Raw genomic sequence first — 19188 nt, forward strand, 5'->3', positions numbered from 1 at the left:
GGGACTGTCAGGGCAGCACAAGTATGAGGCGGAGGCAGCTCCGGTCTGGAACTTATCCTTCGATGTTCGGATTTTTTGCAGTCAGCTGCCAGCTCAGAGCCACAGGACCCTGAGCAGAAACATCGGCTTTTTGCCCTGGGAAAGAAAACTCACCAGTCCAGGTTCCTGATGTCAGTTTGTAGGGCTCCTCTGGGACTGTCAGGGCAGCACAACTATGAGGTGGAGGCAGCTTCCGTATGGGGCCCATCCTTCGATGTTTGGATTTTTTGCAATCAGCTTCCTGCTCAGGGCCACAGGACCCTGAGCAGAAACATCGGCTGTTTTCCCTGGGAAAAAAACTCACCAGTCCAGGATCCAGATGTAAGTTTGTAGGGCTCCTCTGGGACTGTCGGGGCAGCACAAGTATGAGGTCGGGGCAGCTACTGTCTGTGACTTATCCTTCGATGTTCGGATTTTTTTCAGTCAGTTGCCGGCTCAGAGCCTCATGACCCAGAGCTGAAACATCGGCTGTTTTCCCTGGGAAAGAAAACTCACCAGTCCAGGTTCCAGATGTCAGTTTGTAGGGCTCCTCTGGGACTGTCAGGGCAGCACAAGTATGAGGTGGAGGAAGCTCCAGTCTGGGACTTACGCTTCGATGTTCGAATTTCTTGCAATCAGCAGCCGGCTCAGGGCCACAGGGCCCTGAGCAGAAACATCGGCTGTTTTCCCTGGGAAAGAAAACTCACCAGTCCAGGTTCCTGATGTCAGTTTGTAGGGCTCCTCTGGGACTGTCAGGGCAGCACAAGTATGAGGTGGGGCAGCTCCGGTCTGGGACTTATCCTTCGATGTTTGGATTTCTTGCAATCAGGAGCCGGCTCAGGGCCACAGGACCCTGAGCAGAAACATCGGCTGTTTTCCCTGGGAAAGAAAACTCACCAGTCCAGGTTCCAGATGTCAGTTTCTAGGGCTCCTCTGGGACTGTCAGGGCAGCACAAGTATGAGGTGGAGGCAGCTTCTCGATGGGGCCCATCCTTCGAAGATCGGATTTTTTGCAATCAGCTGCCTGCTCAGGGCAACAGGACCCTGAGCAGAAACATCGGCTGTTTACCCTGGGAAAGAAAACTCACCAGTCCAGGTTCCTGATGTCAGTTTGTAGGGCTCCTCTGGGACTGTCAGGGCAGCACAAGTATGAGGTGGGGACAGCTCCTGTCTGGGACTTATCCTTCGATGTTCGGATTTTTTGCAGTCAGCTGCCGGCTCAGAGCCACAGGGCCCTGAGCACAAACATCGGCTGTTTTCCCTGGGAAAGAAAACTCACCAGTCCAGGTTCCTGATGTTAGTTTGTAGGGCTCCTCTGGGACTGTCAGGGCAGCACAAGTATGAGGTGGAGGCACCTTCTCTATAGGGCCCATCCTTCGATGTTTGGATTTTTTGCAATCAGCTGCCTGCTCAGGGCCACAGGACCCTGAGCAGATACATCGGCTGTTTTCCCTGGGAAAGAAAACTCAGCAGTCCAGGTTCCTGATGTCAGTTTGTAGGGCTCCTCTGGGACTGTCGGGGCAGCACAAGTATGAGGTGGAGGCAGCTTCTGTATGGGGCCCATCCTTCGATGTTCGGATTTTTTGCAATCGCCTGCCTGCTCAAGGCCACAGGACCCTGAGCAGAAACATCGGCTGTTTTCCCTGGGAAAGAAAACCCACCAGTCCAGGTTCCTGATGTCAGTTTGTAGGGCTCCTCTGGGACTGTCAGGGCAGCACAAGTATGAGGTTGGGGCAGCTCCAGTCTGGGACTTATCCTTCGAGGTTCGGATTTTTTGCAATCAGCTGCCTGCTCAGGGCCACAGGACTATGAGCGGAAACATCGGCTGTTTTCCATGGGAAAGAAAACTCACCAGTCCAGGTTCCTCATGTCAGTTTGTAGGGCTCCTCTGGGAATGTCAGGGCAGCACAAGTATGAGGTGGAGGCAGCTCCAGTCTGGGACTTATCCTTCGATATTCGAATTTCTGGCAATCAGCAGCCGGCTAAGAGCCACAGGGCCCTGAGCAGAAACATCGGCTGTTTTCCCTGGGAAAGAAAACTCACCAGTCCAGGTTCCTGATGTCAGTTTGTAGGGCTCCTCTGGGACTGTCAGGGCAGCACAAGTATAAGGTGGTGGCAGATTCTCTATGGGGCCCATCCTTCGATATTCAGAATTTTTGCAGGCAGCTCCCCGCTAAGGGGCACAGGGCCCTGGGCAAAAACATTGGTTGTTTTCCTGGGAATGAAATCTCACCAATCCAGGTTCCTGATGTCAGTTTCTAGGGCTCCCATGGGACTGTCAGGGCAGCACAAGTATGAGGTGGGGGCAGCTCCGGTCTGGGACTTATCCTTCGTTGTTCGGATTTTTTGCAGTCAGTTGCCGGCTCAGAACCACAGGGCCCTGAGCACAAACATCACCTGTTTTCCCTGGGAAAGAAAACTCACCAGTCCAGGTTCCTGATGTTAGTGTGTAGGGCTCCTCTGGGACTGTCAGGGCAGCACAAGTATGAGGTGGAGGCAGCTTCTGTATGGGGCCCATCCTTCGATGTTCGGATTTTTTGCAATCACCTGCCTGCTCAGGGCCACAGGACCCTGAGCAGAAACATCGGCTGTTTTCCCTGGGAAAGAAAACTCACCTCTCCAGGTTCCTGATGTCAGTTTGTAGGGCTCGTCTGGGACTGTCAGGGCAGCACAAGTATGAGGTCGGGGCAGCTACTGTCCGGGACTTATCCTTTGATGTTTGGATTTTTTGCAGTCAGCTGCCGGCTCAGAGCCTCATGACCCAGAGCTGAAACATCGGCTGTTTTCCCTGGGAAAGAAAACTCACCAGTCCAGGTTCCAGATGTCAGTTTGTAGGGCTCCTCTGGGACTGTCAGGGCAGCACAAGTATGAGGTGGAGGCAACTTCCGTATGGGGCCCATCCTTCGATGTTTGGATTTTTTGCAATCAGCTGCCTGCTCAGGGCCACAGGACCCTGAGCAGAAACATCGACTGTTTTCCCTGGGAAAGAAAACTCACCAGTCCAGGTTCCTGATGTCAGTTTGTAGGGCTCCTCTGGGACTGTCGGGGCAGCACAAGTATGAGGTGGAGGCAGCTTCCGTATGGGGCCCATCCTTCGATGTTTGGATTTTTTGCAATCAGCTTCCTGCTCAGGGCCACAGGACCCTGAGCAGAAACATCGGCTGTTTTCCCTGGGAAAGAAAACTCACCAGTCCAGGTTCCAGATGTAAGTTTGTAGGGCTCCTCTGGGACTGTCAGGGCAGCACAAGTATGAGGTGGAGGCACCTTCTCTATAGGGCCCATCCTTCGATGTTTGGATTTTTTACAATCAGCTGCCTGCTCAGGGCCACAGGGCCCTGAGCAGAAACATCGGCTGTTTGCCCTGGGATAAAAAACTCACCAGTCCAGGTTCCTGATATTAGTTTGTAGGGCTCCTCTGGGACTGTCAGGGCAGCACAAGTATGAGGTGGAGGCAGCTTCTGTATGGGGCCCATCCTTTGATGTTTGGATTTTTTGCAATCAGCTGCCTGCTCAGGGCCACAGGACCCTGAGCAGAAACATCGGCTCTTTTCCCTGGGAAAGAAAACTCACCAGTCCAGGTTCCTGATGTCAGTTTGTAGGGCTTATCTGGGACTGTCAGGGCAGCACAAGTATAAGGTGGTGGCAGATTCTCTATGGGGCCCATCCTTCGATATTCGGAATTTTTGCAGGCAGCTCCCCGCTAACGGGCACAGGACCCTGGGCAAAAACATTGGTTGTTTTCCTGGGAAAGAAAACTCACCAGTCCAGGTTCCACATGTCAGCTTGTAGGGCTCCTCTGGGACTGTCAGGGCAGCACAAGTATGAGGTGGAGGCAGCTCCTGTAAGGGAATTATCCTTCGATGTTCGGAGTTTTTGCAGTCAGCTGCCGACTCAGAGCCACAGGGCCCTGAGGTCAAACATCGGCTGTTTTCCCTGGGAAAGAAAACTCACCAGTCCAGGTTCCAGATGTCAGTTTATAGGGCTCCTCTGGGACTGTCGGGGCAGCACAAGTATGAGGTGGAGGCAGCTCCGGTCTGGAACTTATCCTTCGATGTTCGGATTTTTTGCAGTCAGCTGCCGGCTCAGAGCCACAGGGCCCTGAGCACAAACATCACCTGTTTTCCCAGGGAAAGAAAACTCACCAGTCCAGGTTCCTGATGTCAGTTTGTAGGGCTCTTCTGGGACTATCAGGGCAGCACAAGTATGAGGTGGGTGCAGCTCCGGTCTCGGACTTATCCTTCGATGTTCGGATTTTTTGCAGTCAGCTGCCGGCTCAGAGCCACAGGGCCCTGAGCACAAACATCGGCTGTTTTCCCTGGGAAAGAAAACTCACCAGTCCAGGTTCCAGATGTCAGTTTGTAGGGCTCCTCTGGGACTGTCAGGGCAGCACAAGTATGAGGTCGGGGCAGCTACTGTCTGGGACTTATCCTTCGATGTTCGGATTTTTTGCAGTCAGCTGCCGGCTCAGAGCCTCATGACCCAGAGCTGAAACATCGGCTGTTTTCCCTGGGAAAGAAAACTCACCAGTCCAGGTTCCAGATGTCAGTTTGTAGGGCTCCTCTGGGACTGTCAGGGCAGCACAAGTATGAGGTGGAGGAAGCTCCAGTCTGGGACTTACGCTTCGATGTTCGAATTTCTTGAAATCAGCAGCCGGCTCAGGGCCACAGGGCCCTGAGCAGAAACATCGGCTGTTTTCCCTGGGAAAGAAAACTCACCTGTCCAGGTTCCTGATGTCAGTTTGTAGGGCTCCTCTGGGACTGTCAGGGCAGCACAAGAATGAGGTGGGGCAGCTCCGGTCTGGGACTTATCCTTCGATGTTTGGATTTCTTGCAATCAGGAGCCGGCTCAGAGCCACAGGACCCTGAGCAGAAACATCGGCTGTTTTCCCAGGGAAAGAAAACTCACCAGTCCAGGTTCCAGATGTCAGTTTGTAGGGCTCCTCTGGGACTATCAGGGCAGCACAAGTATGAGGTGGAGGCAGCTTCTCGATGGGGCCCATCCTTCGATGTTCGGATTTTTTGCAATCAGCTGCCTGCTTAGGGCAACAGGACCCTGAGCAGAAACATCGGCTGTTTACCCTGGGAAAGAAAACTCACCAGTCCAGGTTCCTGATGTCAGTTTGTAGGGCTCCTCTGGGACTGTCAGGGCAGCACAAGTATGAGGTGGGGACAGCTCCTGTCTGGGACTTATCCTTCGATGTTCGGATTTTTTGCAGTCAGCTGCCGGCTCAGAGCCACAGGGCCCTGAGCACAAACATCGGCTGTTTTCCCTGGGAAAGAAAACTCACCAGTCCAGGTTCCGGATGTTAGTTTGTAGGGCTCCTCTGGGACTGTCAGGGCAGCACAAGTATGAGGTGGAGGCACCTTCTCTATAGGGCCCATCCTTCGATGTTTGGATTTTTTGCAATCAGCTGCCTGCTCAGGGCCACAGGACCCTGAGCAGATACATCGGCTGTTTTCCCTGGGAAAGAAAACTCAGCAGTCCAGGTTCCTGATATCAGTTTGTAGGGCTCCTCTGGGACTGTCGGGGCAGCACAAGTATGAGGTGGAGGCAGCTTCTGTATGGGGCCCATCCTTCGATGTTCGGATTTTTTGCAATCGCCTGCCTGCTCAAGGCCACAGGACCCTGAGCAGAAACATCGGCTGTTTTCCCTGGGAAAGAAAACTCACCAGTCCAGGTTCCTGATGTCAGTTTGTAGGGCTCCTCTGGGACTGTCAGGGCAGCACAAGTATAAGGTGGAGGCAGCTTCTGTATGGGGCCCATCCTTCGATGTTTGGATTTTTTGCAATCAGCTGCCTGCTCAGGGCCAAAGGACCCTGTGGAGAAACATTGGCTGTTTTCCCTGGGAAAGAAAACCCACCAGTCCAGGCTCCCGATGTTAGTTTGTAGGGCTCCTCTGGGACTGTCAGGGCAGCACAAGTATGAGGTTGGGGCAGCTCCAGTCTGGGACTTATCCTTCGAGGTTCGGATTTATTGCAATCAGCTGCCTGCTCAGGGCCACAGGACTATGAGCGGAAACATCGGCTGTTTTCCATGGGAAAGAAAACTCACCAGTCCAGGTTCCTCATGTCAGTTTGTAGGGCTCCTCTGGGACTGTCAGGGCAGCACAAGTATGAGGTGGGGCAGCTCCGGTCTGGGACTTCTCCATCGATGTTTGGATTTCTTGCAATCAGCTGCCGGCTGAGAGCCACAGGACCCTGAGCAGAAACATCGGCTGTTTTCCCTGAGAAAGAAAACTCACCAGTCCAGGTTCCTGATGTCAGATTGTAGGGCTCCTCAGGGACTGTCAGGGCAGCACAAGTATGAGGTGGAGGCAGCTTCTGTATGGGGCCCATCCTTCGAAGTTCGGATTTTTTGCAATCAGCTGCCTGCTCAGGGCAACAGGACCCTGAGCAGAAACATCGGCTGTTTTCCCTGGGAAAGAAAACTCACCAGTCCAGGTTCCTGATGTCAGTTTGTAGGGCTCCTCTGGGACTGTCAGGGCAGCACAAGTATGAGGTGGAGGCAGCTCCTGTATGGGGCCCATCCTTCGATGTTTGGATTTTTTCCAGTCAGCTGCCGGCTCAGAGCCACAGGGCCCTGAGCACAAACATCGGCTGTTTTCCCTGGGAAAGAAAACTCACCAGTCCAGGTTCCTGATATTAGTTTGTAGGGCTCCTCTGGGACTGTCAGGGCAGCACAAGTATGAGGTGGAGGCACCTTCTCTATAGGGCCCGTCCTTCGATGTTTGGATTTTTTGCAATCAGCTGCCTCCTAAAGGGCCACAGGATCCTGAGCAGAAACATCGGCTGTTTTCCCTGGGAAAGAAAATTCACCAGTCCAGGTCCCTCATGTCAGCTTGTAGGGCACCTCTGGGACTGTCAGGGCAGCACAAGTATAAGGTGGTGGCAGATTCTCTATGGGGCCCATCCTTCGATATTCGGAATTTTTGCAGGCAGCTCCCCGCTAAGGGGCACAGGGCCCTGGGCAAAAACATTGGTTGTTTTCCTGGGAATGAAATCTCACCAATCCAGGTTCCTGATGTCAGTTTCTAGGGCTCCCATGGGACTGTCAGGGCAGCACAAGTATGAGGTGGGGGCAGCTCCGGTCTGGGACTTATCCTTCGTTGTTCGGATTTTTTGCAGTCAGTTGCCGGCTCAGAACCACAGGGCCCTGAGCACAAACATCGGCTGTTTTCCCTGGGAAAGAAAACTCACCAGTCCAGGTTCCTGATGTTAGTTTGTAGGGCTCCTCTGGGACTGTCAGGGCAGCAGAAGTATGAGGTGGAGGCAGCTTCTGTATGGGGCCCATCCTTCGATGTTCGGATTTTTTGCAATCACCTGCCTGCTCAGGGCCACAGGACCCTGAGCAGAAACATCGGCTGTTTTCCCTGGGAAAGAAAACTCACCACTCCAGGTTCCTGATGTCAGTTTGTAGGGCTCGTCTGGGACTGTCAGGGCAGCACAAGTATGAGGTCGGGGCAGCTACTGTCCGGGACTTATCCTTTGATGTTTGGATTTTTTGCAGTCAGCTGCCGGCTCAGAGCCTCATGACCCAGAGCTGAAACATCGGCTGTTTTCCCTGGGAAAGAAAACTCACCAGTCCAGGTTCCAGATGTCAGTTTGTAGGGCTCCTCTGGGACTGTCAGGGCAGCACAAGTATGAGGTGGAGGCAACTTCCGTATGGGGCCCATCCTTCGATGTTCAGATTTTTTGCAATCAGCTGCCTGCTCAGGGCCACAGGACCCTGAGCAGAAACATCGACTGTTTTCCCTGGGAAAGAAAACTCACCAGTCCAGGTTCCTGATGTCAGTTTGTAGGGCTCCTCTGGGACTGTCGGGGCAGCACAAGTATGAGGTGGAGGCAGTTTCTGTATGGGGCCCATCCTTCGATGTTCGGATTTTTTGCAATCGCCTGCCTGCTCAAGGCCACAGGACCCTGAGCAGAAACATCGGCTGTTTTCCCTGGGAAAGAAAACTCACCAGTCCAGGTTCCTGATGTTAGTTTGTAGGGCTCCTCTGGGACTGTCAGGGCAGCACAAGTATGAGGTGGAGGCACCTTCTCTATAGGGCCCATCCTTCGATGTTTGGATTTTTTACAATCAGCTGCCTGCTCAGGGCCACAGGATCCTGAGCAGAAACATCGGCTGTTTTCCCTGGGATAGAAAACTCACCAGTCCAGGTCCCTCATTTCAGCTTGTAGGGCTCCTCTGGGACTGTCAGGGCAGCACAAGTATGAGGTGGAGGCAGCTTCTGTATGGGGCCCATCCTTCGATGTTTGGATTTTTTGCAATCAGCTGCCTGCTCAGGGCCACAGGACCCTGAGCAGAAACATCGGCTCTTTTCCCTGGGAAAGAAAACTCACCAGTCCAGGTTCCTGATGTCAGTTTGTAGGGCTTATCTGGGACTGTCAGGGCAGCACAAGTATAAGGTGGTGGCAGATTCTCTATGGGGCCCATCCTTCGATATTCGGAATTTTTGCAGGCAGCTCCCCGCTAACGGGCACAGGACCCTGGGCAAAAACATTGGTTGTTTTCCTGGGAAAGAAAACTCACCAGTCCAGGTTCCACATGTCAGCTTGTAGGGCTCCTCTGGGACTGTCAGGGCAGCACAAGTATGAGGTGGAGGCAGCTCCTGTAAGGGAATTATCCTTCGATGTTCGGAGTTTTTGCAGTCAGCTGCCGACTCAGAGCCACAGGGCCCTGAGCACAAACATCGGCTGTTTTCCCTGGGAAAGAAAACTCACCAGTCCAGGTTCCAGATGTCAGTTTATAGGGCTCCTCTGGGACTGTCGGGGCAGATCAAGTATGAGGTGGAGGCAGCTTCTGTATGGGGCCCATCCTTTGATGTTTGGATTTTTTGCAATCAGCTGCCTGCTCAGGGCCACAGGACCCTGATCAGTAACATCGGCTGTTTTCCCTGGGGAAGAAAACTTACCAGACAAGGTTCCTGATGTCAGTTTGTAGGGCTTCTCTGGGACTGTCAGGGCAGCACAAGTATGAGGTGGAGGCAGCTCCGGTCTGGAACTAATCCTTCGATGTTTGGATTTCTTGCAATCAGCAGCCGGCTCAGAGCCACAGGGCCCTGAGCAGAAACATCGGCTGTTTTCCCTGGGAAAGAAAACTCACCAGTCCAGGTTCCTGATGTCAGTTTGTAGGGCTTCTCTGGGACTGTCAGGGCAGCACAAGTATAAGGTGGATGCAGATTCTCTATGGGACCCATCCTTTGATATTCGGAATTTTTGCAGGCAGCTCCCCGCTAAGGGGCACAGGGCCCTGGGCAAAAACATTGGTTGTTTTCCTGGGAATGAAATCTCACCAGTCCAGGTTCCAGATGTCAGTTTGTAGGGCTCCTCTGGGACTGTCGGGGCAGCACAAGTATGAGGTGGAGGCAGCTTCTGTATTGGGCCCAGCCCTCGATATTCGGATGTTTTGCAATCAGCAGCCGGCTCTGAGCCACAGGGCCCTGAGCACAAACATCGGCTGTTTTCCCTGGGAAAGAAAACTCACCAGTCCAGGTTCCTGATGTCAGTTTCTAGGGCTCCTCTGGGACTGTCAGGGCAGCACAAGTATGAGGTGGAGGCAGCTTCTGTATGGGGCCCATCCTTTGATGTTTGGATTTTTTGCAATCAGCTGCCTGCTCAGGGCCACAGGACCCTGAGCAGAAACATCGGCTGTTTTCCCTGGGATAGAAAACTCACCAGTCCAGGTCCCTCATGTCAGCTTGTAGGGCTCCTCTGGGACTGTCAGGGCAGCACAAGTATGAGGTGGAGGCAGCTTCTGTATGGGGCCCATCCTTTGATGTTTGGATTTTTTGCAATCAGCTGCCTGCTCAGGGCCACAGGACCCTGAGCAGAAACATCGGCTCTTTTCCCTGGGAAAGAAAACTCACCAGTCCAGGTTCCTGATGTCAGTTTGTAGGGCTTATCTGGGACTGTCAGGGCAGCACAAGTATAAGGTGGTGGCAGATTCTCTATGGGGCCCATCCTTCGATATTCGGAATTTTTGCAGGCAGCTCCCCGCTAACGGGCACAGGACCCTGGGCAAAAACATTGGTTGTTTTCCTGGGAAAGAAAACTCACCAGTCCAGGTTCCACATGTCAGCTTGTAGGGCTCCTCTGGGACTGTCAGGGCAGCACAAGTATGAGGTGGAGGCAGCTCCTGTAAGGGAATTATCCTTCAATGTTCGGAGTTTTTGCAGTCAGCTGCCGACTCAGAGCCACAGGGCCCTGAGCACAAACATCGGCTGTTTTCCCTGGGAAAGAAAACTCACCAGTCCAGGTTCCAGATGTCAGTTTATAGGGCTCCTCTGGGACTGTCAGGGCAGCACAAGTATGAGGTGGAGGCAGCTTCTGTATGGGGCCCATCCTTCGATGTTTGGATTTTTTGCAATCAGCTGCCTGCTCAGGGCCACAGGACCCTGATCAGTAACATCGGCTGTTTTCCCTGGGGAAGAAAACTTACCAGACAAGGTTCCTGATGTCAGTTTGTAGGGCTTCTCTGGGACTGTCAGGGCAGCACAAGTATGAGGTGGAGGCAGCTCCGGTCTGGAACTAATCCTTCGATGTTTGGATTTCTTGCAATCAGCAGCCGGCTCAGAGCCACAGGGCCCTGAGCAGAAACATCGGCTGTTTTCCCTGGGAAAGAAAACTCACCAGTCCAGGTTCCTGATGTCAGTTTGTAGGGCTTCTCTGGGACTGTCAGGGCAGCACAAGTATAAGGTGGATGCAGATTCTCTATGGGACCCATCCTTTGATATTCGGAATTTTTGCAGGCAGCTCCCCGCTAAGGGGCACAGGGCCCTGGGCAAAAACATTGGTTGTTTTCCTGGGAATGAAATCTCACCAGTCCAGGTTCCTGATGTCAGTTTGTAGGGCTCCTCTGGGACTGTCGGGGCAGCACAAGTATGAGGTGGAGGCAGCTTCTGTATTGGGCCCAGCCCTCGATATTCGGATTTTTTGCAATCAGCAGCCGGCTCTGAGCCACAGGGCCCTGAGCACAAACATCGGCTGTTTTCCCTGGGAAAGAAAACTCACCAGTCCAGGTTCCTGATGTCAGTTTGTAGGATTCCTCTGGGACTGTCAGGGCAGCACAAGTATGAGGTTGAGGCAGCTTCTGTATGGGGCCCATCCTTCGATGTTTGGATTTTTTGCAATCAGCTGCCTGCTCAGGGCCACAGGACCCTGAGCAGAAACATCGGCTGTTTTCCCTGGGAAAGAAAACTCACCAGTCCAGGTTCCTGATGTCAGTTTGTAGGGCTCCTCTGGGACTGTCAGGGCAGCACAAGTATGAGGTGGAGGCAGCTCCTGTATGGGAATTATCCTTCAATGTTCGGAGTTTTTGCAGTCATCTGCCGGCTCAGAGCCTCATGACCCAGAGCTGAAACATCGGCTGTTTTCCCTAGGAAAGAAAACTCACCAGTCCAGGTTCCAGATGTCAGTTTGTAGGGCTCCTCTGGAACTGTCAGGGCAGCACAAGTATGAGGTGGAGGCAGCTTCTGTATGGGGCCCATCCTTCGATGTTTGGATTTTTTGCAATCAGCTGCCTGCTCAGGGCCACAGGACCCTGAGCAGAAACATCGGCTGTTTTCCCTGGGAAAGAAAACTCACCAGTCCAGGTTCCTGATGTCAGTTTGCAGGGCTCGTCTGGGACTGTCAGGGCAGCACAAGTATGAGGTGGACGCAGCTCCTGTATGGGAATTATCCTTCGATGTTCGGAGTTTTTGCAGTCATCTGCCGGCTCAGAGCCTCATGACCCTGAGCTGAAACATCGGCTGTTTTCCCTGGGAAAGAAAACTCACCAGTCCAGGTTCCTGATGTCAGTTTGTGGTGCTCCGCTGGGACTGTCAGGGCAGCACAAGTATGAGGTGGAGGCAGCTTCTGTATGGGGCCCATCCTTCGATGTTTGGATTTTTTGCAATCAGCTGCCTGCTCAGGGCCACAGGACCCTGATCAGTAACATCGGCTGTTTTCCCTGGGAAAGAAAACTCACCAGTCCAGGTTCCTGATGTCAGTTTGTAGGGCTTCTCTGGGACTGTCAGGGCAGCACAAGTATGAGGTGGAGGCAGCTCCGGTCTGGAACTTATCCTTCGATGTTTGGATTTCCTGCAATCAGCAGCCGGCTCAGAGCCACAGGGCCCTGAGCAGAAACATGGGCTGTTTTCCCTGGGAAAGAAAACTCACCAGTCCAGGTTCCTGATGTCAGTTTGTAGGGCTTCTCTGAAACTGTCAGGGCAGCACAAGAATAAGGTGGTGGCAGATTCTCTATGGGGCCCATCGTTTGATATTCGGAATTTTTGCACGCAGATCCCTGCTAAAGGGGCACAGGGCCCTGGGCAAAAACATTGGTTGTTTTCCTGGGAAAGAAAACTCACCAGTCCAGGTTCCTGATGTCAGTTTCTAGGGCTCCCATGGGACTGTCAGGGCAGCACAAGTATGAGGTGGGGGCAGCTCCGGTCTGGGACTTATCCTTCGTTGTTCGGATTTTTTGCAGTCAGCTGCCGGCTCAGAGCCACAGGGCCCTGAGCACAAACATCACCTGTTTTCCCTGGGAAAGAAAACTCACCAGTCCAGGTTCCTGATGTCAGCTTGTAGGGCTCCCATGGGACTGTCAGGGCAGCACAAGTATGAGGTGGGGGCAGCTCCGGTCTGGAACTTATCCTTCGATGTTCCGATTTTTTGCAATCAGCTGCCTCCTCAGGGCCACAGCATCCTGAGCAGAAATATCAGCTGTGTTCCCTGGGAAAGAAAACTCACCAGTCCAGGTTCCTGATGTCAGCTTGTAGGGCTCCCATGGGACTGTCAGGGCAGCACAAGTATGAGGTGGGGGCAGCTCCGGTCTGGAACTTATCCTTCGATGTTCGGATTTTTTGCAGTCAGCTGCCGGCTCAGAGCCACAGGGCCCTGAGCACAAACATCACCTGTTTTCCCTGGGAAAGAAAACTCACCAGTCCAGGTTCCTCATGTCAGTTTGTAGGGCTCCTCTGGGACTGTCAGGGCAGCACAAGTATGAGGTGGGGACAGCTTCTGTATGGGGCCCATCCTTCAGAGTTCCGATTTTTTGCAATCAGCGACCTGCTCTGGGCGACAGGGCCCTGAGCACAAACATCGGCTGTTTTCCCTGGGAAAGAAAACTCACCAGTCCAGGTTCCTCATGTCAGCTTGTAGGGCTCCTCTGGGACTGTCAGGGCAGCACAAGTATGACGTGGAGGCAGCTTCTGTATGGGGCCCATCCTTCGATGTTCGGATTTTTTGCAATCACCTGCCTGCTCAGGGACACAGGACCCTGTGGAGAAACATCGGCTGTTTTCCCTGGGAAAGAAAACCCACCAGTCCAGGCTCCCGATGTTAGTGTGTAGGGCTCCTCTGGGACTGTCAGGGCAGCACAAGTATGAGGTGGAGGCAGCTTCTGTATGGGACCCATCCTTCGATGTTCGGATTTTTTGCAATCACCTGCCTGCTCAGGGCCACAGGACCCTGAGCAGAAACATCGGCTGTTTTCCCTGGGAAAGAAAACTCACCTCTCCAGGTTCCTGATGTCAGTTTGTAGGGCTCGTCTGGGACTGTCAGGGCAGCACAAGTATGAGGTCGGGGCAGCTACTGTCCGGGACTTATCCTTTGATGTTTGGATTTTTTGCAGTCAGCTGCCGGCTCAGAGCCTCATGACCCAGAGCTGAAACATCGGCTGTTTTCCCTGGGAAAGAAAACTCACCAGTCCAGGTTCCAGATGTCAGTTTGTAGGGCTCCTCTGGGACTGTCAGGGCAGCACAAGTATGAGGTGGAGGCAACTTCCGTATGGGGCCCATCCTTCGATGTTTGGATTTTTTGCAATCAGCTGCCTGCTCAGGGCCACAGGACCCTGAGCAGAAACATCGACTGTTTTCCCTGGGAAAGAAAACTCACCAGTCCAGGTTCCTGATGTCAGTTTGTAGGGCTCCTCTGGGACTGTCGGGGCAGCACAAGTATGAGGTGGAGGCAGCTTCCGTATGGGGCCCATCCTTCGATGTTTGGATTTTTTGCAATCAGCTTCCTGCTCAGGGCCACAGGACCCTGAGCAGAAACATCGGCTGTTTTCCCTGGGAAAGAAAACTCACCAGTCCAGGTTCCAGATGTAAGTTTGTAGGGCTCCTCTGGGACTGTCAGGGCAGCACAAGTATGAGGTGGAGGCACCTTCTCTATAGGGCCCATCCTTCGATGTTTGGATTTTTTACAATCAGCTGCCTGCTCAGGGCCACAGGGCCCTGAGCAGAAACATCGGCTGTTTGCCCTGGGATAGAAAACTCACCAGTCCAGGTTCCTGATATTAGTTTGTAGGGCTCCTCTGGGACTGTCAGGGCAGCACAAGTATGAGGTGGAGGCAGCTTCTGTATGGGGCCCATCCTTTGATGTTTGGATTTTTTGCAATCAGCTGCCTGCTCAGGGCCACAGGACCCTGAGCAGAAACATCGGCTCTTTTCCCTGGGAAAGAAAACTCACCAGTCCAGGTTCCTGATGTCAGTTTGTAGGGCTTATCTGGGACTGTCAGGGCAGCACAAGTATAAGGTGGTGGCAGATTCTCTATGGGGCCCATCCTTCGATATTCGGAATTTTTGCAGGCAGCTCCCCGCTAACGGGCACAGGACCCTGGGCAAAAACATTGGTTGTTTTCCTGGGAAAGAAAACTCACCAGTCCAGGTTCCACATGTCAGCTTGTAGGGCTCCTCTGGGACTGTCAGGGCAGCACAAGTATGAGGTGGAGGCAGCTCCTGTAAGGGAATTATCCTTCGATGTTCGGAGTTTTTGCAGTCAGCTGCCGACTCAGAGCCACAGGGCCCTGAGGTCAAACATCGGCTGTTTTCCCTGGGAAAGAAAACTCACCAGTCCAGGTTCCAGATGTCAGTTTATAGGGCTCCTCTGGGACTGTCGGGGCAGCACAAGTATGAGGTGGAGGCAGCTCCGGTCTGGAACTTATCCTTCGATGTTCGGATTTTTTGCAGTCAGCTGCCGGCTCAGAGCCACAGGGCCCTGAGCACAAACATCACCTGTTTTCCCAGGGAAAGAAAACTCACCAGTCCAGGTTCCTGATGTTAGTTTGTAGGGCTCCCATGGGACTGTCAGGGCAGCACAAGTATGAGGTGGAGGCACCTTCTCTATAGGGCCCATCCTTCGATGTTTGGATTTTTTACAATCAGCTGCCTGCTCAGGGCCACAGGATCCTGAGCAGAAACATCGGCTGTTTTCCCTGGGAAAGAAAACTCACCAGTCCAGGTTCCTGATGTCAGTTTGTAGGGCTCCTCTGGGATGGTAAGGGAAGTAAAAGTATGAGCTGGAGGCAGGTTCCCTCTGGAAGACAACCTTTCATTCTCGGACTTTTAGAAATCAGCTGCCTGCTCAGGGCCACAGGACCCTGAGCAGAAACATCGGCCGTTTTCCCTGGGAAAGAAAACTCACCAGTCCAGGTTCCTGATGTCAGTTTGTAGGGCTCTTCTGGGACTATCAGGGCAGCACAAGTATGAGGTGGGTGCAGCTCCGGTCTCGGACTTATCCTTCGATGTTCGGATTTTTTGCAGTCAGCTGCCGGCTCAGAGCCACAGGGCCCTGAGCACAAACATCGGCTGTTTTCCCTGGGAAAGAAAACTCACCAGTCCAGGTTCCAGATGTCAGTTTGTAGGGCTCCTCTGGGACTGTCAGGGCAGCACAAGTATGAGGTCGGGGCAGCTACTGTCTGGGACTTATCCTTCGATGTTCGGATTTTTTGCAGTCAGCTGCCGGCTCAGAGCCTCATGACCCAGAGCTGAAACATCGGCTGTTTTCCCTGGGAAAGAAAACTCACCAGTCCAGGTTCCAGATGTCAGTTTGTAGGGCTCCTCTGGGACTGTCAGGGCAGCACAAGTATGAGGTGGAGGAAGCTCCAGTCTGGGACTTACGCTTCGATGTTCGAATTTCTTGAAATCAGCAGCCGGCTCAGGGCCACAGGGCCCTGAGCAGAAACATCGGCTGTTTTCCCTGGGAAAGAAAACTCACCTGTCCAGGTTCCTGATGTCAGTTTGTAGGGCTCCTCTGGGACTGTCAGGGCAGCACAAGAATGAGGTGGGGCAGCTCCGGTCTGGGACTTATCCTTCGATGTTTGGATTTCTTGCAATCAGGAGCCGGCTCAGAGCCACAGGACCCTGAGCAGAAACATCGGCTGTTTTCCCAGGGAAAGAAAACTCACCAGTCCAGGTTCCAGATGTCAGTTTGTAGGGCTCCTCTGGGACTATCAGGGCAGCACAAGTATGAGGTGGAGGCAGCTTCTCGATGGGGCCCATCCTTCGATGTTCGGATTTTTTGCAATCAGCTGCCTGCTTAGGGCAACAGGACCCTGAGCAGAAACATCGGCTGTTTACCCTGGGAAAGAAAACTCACCAGTCCAGGTTCCTGATGTCAGTTTGTAGGGCTCCTCTGGGACTGTCAGGGCAGCACAAGTATGAGGTGGGGACAGCTCCTGTCTGGGACTTATCCTTCGATGTTCGGATTTTTTGCAGTCAGCTGCCGGCTCAGAGCCACAGGGCCCTGAGCACAAACATCGGCTGTTTTCCCTGGGAAAGAAAACTCACCAGTCCAGGTTCCTGATGTTAGTTTGTAGGGCTCCTCTGGGACTGTCAGGGCAGCACAAGTATGAGGTGGAGGCACCTTCTCTATAGGGCCCATCCTTCGATGTTTGGATTTTTTGCAATCAGCTGCCTGCTCAGGGCCACAGGACCCTGAGCAGATACATCGGCTGTTTTCCCTGGGAAAGAAAACTCAGCAGTCCAGGTTCCTGATATCAGTTTGTAGGGCTCCTCTGGGACTGTCGGGGCAGCACAAGTATGAGGTGGAGGCAGCTTCTGTATGGGGCCCATCCTTCGATGTTCGGATTTTTTGCAATCGCCTGCCTGCTCAAGGCCACAGGACCCTGAGCAGAAACATCGGCTGTTTTCCCTGGGAAAGAAAACTCACCAGTCCAGGTTCCTGATGTCAGTTTGTAGGGCTCCTCTGGGACTGTCAGGGCAGCACAAGTATAAGGTGGAGGCAGCTTCTGTATGGGGCCCATCCTTCGATGTTTGGATTTTTTGCAATCAGCTGCCTGCTCAGGGCCAAAGGACCCTGTGGAGAAACATTGGCTGTTTTCCCTGGGAAAGAAAACCCACCAGTCCAGGCTCCCGATGTTAGTTTGTAGGGCTCCTCTGGGACTGTCAGGGCAGCACAAGTATGAGGTTGGGGCAGCTCCAGTCTGGGACTTATCCTTCGAGGTTCGGATTTTTTGCAATCAGCTGCCTGCTCAGGGCCACAGGACTATGAGCGGAAACATCGGCTGTTTTCCATGGGAAAGAAAACTCACCAGTCCAGGTTCCTCATGTCAGTTTGTAGGGCTCCTCTGGGAATGTCAGGGCAGCACAAGTATGAGGTGGAGGCAGCTCCAGTCTGGGACTTATCCTTCGATATTCGAATTTCTGGCAATCAGCAGCCGGCTAAGAGCCACAGGGCCCTGAGCAGAAACATCGGCTGTTTTCCCTGGGAAAGAAAACTCACCAGTCCAGGTTCCTGATGTCAGTTTGTAGGGCTCCTCTGGGACTGTCAGGGCAGCACAAGTATGAGGTGGGGCAGCTCCGGTCTGGGACTTCTCCATCGATGTTTGGATTTCTTGCAATCAGCTGCCGGCTGAGAGCCACAGGACCCTGAGCAGAAACATCGGCTGTTTTCCCTGAGAAAGAAAACTCACCAGTCCAGGTTCCTGATGTCAGATTGTAGGGCTCCTCAGGGACTGTCAGGGCAGCACAAGTATGAGGTGGAGGCAGCTTCTGTATGGGGCCCATCCTTCGAAGTTCGGATTTTTTGCAATCAGCTGCCTGCTCAGGGCAACAGGACCCTGAGCAGAAACATCGGCTGTTTTCCCTGGGAAAGAAAACTCACCAGTCCAGGTTCCTGATGTCAGTTTGTAGGGCTCCTCTGGGACTGTCAGGGCAGCACAAGTATGAGGTGGAGGCAGCTCCTGTATGGGGCCCATCCTTCGATGTTTGGATTTTTTCCAGTCAGCTGCCGGCTCAGAGCCACAGGGCCCTGAGCACAAACATCGGCTGTTTTCCCTGGGAAAGAAAACTCACCAGTCCAGGTTCCTGATATTAGTTTGTAGGGCTCCTCTGGGACTGTCAGGGCAGCACAAGTATGAGGTGGAGGCACCTTCTCTATAGGGCCCGTCCTTCGATGTTTGGATTTTTTGCAATCAGCTGCCTCCTAAAGGGCCACAGGATCCTGAGCAGAAACATCGGCTGTTTTCCCTGGGAAAGAAAATTCACCAGTCCAGGTCCCTCATGTCAGCTTGTAGGGCACCTCTGGGACTGTCAGGGCAGCACAAGTATAAGGTGGTGGCAGATTCTCTATGGGGCCCATCCTTCGATATTCGGAATTTTTGCAGGCAGCTCCCCGCTAAGGGGCACAGGGCCCTGGGCAAAAACATTGGTTGTTTTCCTGGGAATGAAATCTCACCAATCCAGGTTCCTGATGTCAGTTTCTAGGGCTCCCATGGGACTGTCAGGGCAGCACAAGTATGAGGTGGGGGCAGCTCCGGTCTGGGACTTATCCTTCGTTGTTCGGATTTTTTGCAGTCAGTTGCCGGCTCAGAACCACAGGGCCCTGAGCACAAACATCGGCTGTTTTCCCTGGGAAAGAAAACTCACCAGTCCAGGTTCCTGATGTTAGTTTGTAGGGCTCCTCTGGGACTGTCAGGGCAGCAGAAGTATGAGGTGGAGGCAGCTTCTGTATGGGGCCCATCCTTCGATGTTCGGATTTTTTGCAATCACCTGCCTGCTCAGGGCCACAGGACCCTGAGCAGAAACATCGGCTGTTTTCCCTGGGAAAGAAAACTCACCACTCCAGGTTCCTGATGTCAGTTTGTAGGGCTCGTCTGGGACTGTCAGGGCAGCACAAGTATGAGGTCGGGGCAGCTACTGTCCGGGACTTATCCTTTGATGTTTGGATTTTTTGCAGTCAGCTGCCGGCTCAGAGCCTCATGACCCAGAGCTGAAACATCGGCTGTTTTCCCTGGGAAAGAAAACTCACCAGTCCAGGTTCCAGATGTCAGTTTGTAGGGCTCCTCTGGGACTGTCAGGGCAGCACAAGTATGAGGTGGAGGCAACTTCCGTATGGGGCCCATCCTTCGATGTTCAGATTTTTTGCAATCAGCTGCCTGCTCAGGGCC

At 53.2% G+C, this 19188-nt stretch overlaps 1 long non-coding RNA gene across 1 annotated transcript; it reads right to left on the minus strand.

Annotated features, from left to right (window-relative positions):
* Nucleotides 1–11774: 11774 nt before the first annotated feature.
* LOC140684393 (uncharacterized) lies at nt 11775–17938 on the minus strand. Its single transcript, XR_012056605.1, has 3 exons — nt 17332–17938; nt 16950–17096; nt 11775–11967 (listed from the first exon to the last, which is right to left on the minus strand). It is a non-coding gene; the product is annotated as an uncharacterized lncRNA (long non-coding RNA).
* Between the last annotated feature and the right edge of the window lie 1250 nt (nt 17939–19188).

The sequence above is a fragment of the Taeniopygia guttata genome, chromosome 5 (genome assembly GCF_048771995.1).
Source record: "Taeniopygia guttata chromosome 5, bTaeGut7.mat, whole genome shotgun sequence".
Taxonomy (NCBI): Eukaryota; Metazoa; Chordata; class Aves; order Passeriformes; family Estrildidae; genus Taeniopygia; species Taeniopygia guttata.